The 2,614-nt window shown below is 64.3% G+C and overlaps 1 non-coding gene across 1 annotated transcript in view; it reads left to right on the forward strand.

The window, feature by feature from the left end:
- The first annotated feature begins 2,535 nt into the window (after positions 1-2,535).
- Positions 2,536-2,614, forward strand: part of LOC135765098 (18S ribosomal RNA) — a 1,855-nt gene continuing 1,776 nt past the window's right edge. Inside the window, exon 1 of the ribosomal RNA XR_010540447.1 lies at positions 2,536-2,614. This exon is cut by the window's right edge and continues 1,776 nt beyond it. This is a non-coding gene — a ribosomal RNA (18S ribosomal RNA).

The following is a 2,614-nucleotide window of genomic DNA, read 5'->3' on the forward strand; positions in this document are numbered from 1 at the left end:
TGGGAAAAAACGATCCGCCCTGGATCATCAAGGCTAATGCCTAAAAACTAAAGCTACCTTGGGTGATGGAACTCGGCTACGGCCGCAAAACGATCCGCCCTGGATCATCAAGGCTAATGCCTAAAAACTAAAGCTACCTTGGGTGATGGAACTCGGCTACGGCCGCAAAACGATCCGCCCTGGATCAAGGCTACGGCCTAAAAACGGCAAAAAAAGATCCAAAAGTCCCTGGATCAAGGCGCTTCGGCTTAAAACCTGTGAAAAGATCCGCCCTGGATCAAGGCTACGGCCTTAAAACTGCTCAAAAGATCCGCCCTGGATCAAGGCTACGGCCTTAAAACTGCTAAAAAGATCCTAAAGTCTCTGGATCTAGGCTACGGCCTCAAAGACACACGTGTTGTGAGAAAAGATCCGCCCTGGATCTCCAGGCTACGGCCTCAAAGGTTCGACCCGACCATATATGCTCAGACACGGGCGAACACAAAAGCGTAACAACCCCTGTTGGAACCGTCGAAGGATCTCGGCGTCGGCCGTAAAACGGAAACCCCCCGGTCGTCGGTACGCGTGTGGCGGTCGAGGGCCCCCGGCCGCCGGTCGGGCGGGCGCGTGGATAGGTCTCCCGAGCGGTCAAGGAGTCCCGGAAGCCGGTCGGGCGAGCGGCCGGCCCCGGGGCACCCTACCCTCTCGGGCGCACCGACCCCACGCGTTTCGTCTCGGTCGGCGTCCGGGGTTCCGAGACACCCTTATGTATCTGTGTGACAGACGGAGTGGCACACCGTCTGCGGCGGGACAGGGCCGCCGACCGCGATGGAAGTCGAGTGTGGCGGCTTCCAGGGTCCAAGACCCTATAGACGGACGGAGTGGCGACCCGTCTGCGGCGGGCCAGGGCCGCCGACCGCGATGGAAGTCGAGTGGGGCGGCTTCCAGGGTCCAAGACCCTACAGACAGACGGAGTGGCGACCCGTCTGCGGCGGGCCAGGGCCGCCGACCGCGATGGAAGTCGAGTGGGGCGGCTTCCAGGGTCCAAGACCCTACAGACAGACGGAGTGGTGACCCGTCTGCGGCGGGACAGGGCCGCCGACCGTTACGGAAGTCGAGGGGGACGGCTTCCAGGGTCCAAGACCCTATCTGTGTGACAGACGAAGGTGCATCGTCTGGGGCGGGACAGGGCCGCCGACCGCTATGGAAGTCGAGTTGGGTTGCTCGTGAACTTCCAGGGTCCAAGACCCTCTCTTCGTGACCGACGAAGGTGCTCTGTCTGGGGCGGTACGGGGCCGCCGACCGCTATGGAAGTCGAGTTGGGTTGCTCGTGTACTTCCAGGGTCCAAGACCCTCTCTTCGTGACCGACGAAGGTGCTCTGTCTGGGGCGGTACGGGGCCGCCGACCGCTATGGAAGTCGAGTTGGGTGGCTCGTGCACTTCCAGGGTCCAAGACCCAACGCGTTTGACCGACGAAGGTGCCCCGTCCCCGGGCACGGACGGGGACGGGCCCGGCCTCCGGGCCGCCGTGGAAGTCGAGTCGGGTGGCTCTCGCACTTCCAGGGTCCTCGACCCTATCTGTCTGACCGACGAAGGCGCTTCGTCTCGGGCGGGCCAGGGCCGCCAGCCGCTATGGAAGCCGAGTCGGGTGGCTCGTGCGCTTCCAGGGTCCACGACCCTGCCTTCGTGACCGACGAAGGCGCTCTGTCTGGGGCGGTACAGAGCCGGGCCCCGTCCAGCAGGGGACGGTGGCCCGAACAGGTGCCATCGGGTATATAGGGAAGAGCACCTCGCTGATTCTCCAAGGTGATAGGCTACCGGATCCCATGACCTCTCGAGCCCAGCGAGAGGCCTCTCGAGCGGACACAAATGCCTCGAAAAAGTCCCTCTGCACTGAGGTAGTGACGATTCTTATTACGAATGGCAAATCATCCAAGGAAGGGACGAACCCGGCTGGCCTCGGCCGTTAAACGAGCCGGCTTCGTTCGGCCGCTAAACGAACCGGCGTCGTTCGGCCGCAAAACGAACCGGCGTCGGCCGCTAAACGAAACCCCGGGCGGGACAGGGCCGCCCACGTCTCAGCCTTAATGACCCGTTACGGGGTGACGCCCGGATACGCTTTGTGTGTCATGGCCCTGAGATTCTGGAAATCGAACTGCGCCTGGGGCAGGCCTCCGCCCGGCCGACGTTAGCGCGTCGGCCGCCATGGGCGGTCGGTTCCTCCCCGACCCGGCGCTCTCGCCTCCAGGGGGGCTCTCCGGAGCCCGCCCGACCCTTTCCGCGGGAGACTCAGACGGTCCGTCAGACGCGAAGGTCCGCCACCGGCGGCCGGCGAGGGCCTCGGCGACCGAGGGCGGAGACGCCCCCGGCCCGTCGCGGCCACCCGGCCCCGCGAAACGCACCTTTCCTCGGTTACGGCCCACCCGGCCGCCCCTCAGCCTACGAGAGGGGAGAGCCACACGAGAGTGGCCCCGGTCCCGCTCCCCCCGGGGGGTGGAAACCGGGACCCGCGCCGCGTGAACCCCGGGTCAGAGCGAGGCTCTCCTACGGCTACACTACCTGGTTGATCCTGCCAGTAACATATGCTTGTCTCAAAGATTAAGCCATGCAGGTCTAAGTGCACACGGCCGGTACA

This window comes from Paramisgurnus dabryanus, unplaced genomic scaffold (genome assembly GCF_030506205.2).
Source record: "Paramisgurnus dabryanus unplaced genomic scaffold, PD_genome_1.1 h2tg000159l_1_36349__unordered_in_group5, whole genome shotgun sequence".
Taxonomy (NCBI): Eukaryota; Metazoa; Chordata; class Actinopteri; order Cypriniformes; family Cobitidae; genus Paramisgurnus; species Paramisgurnus dabryanus.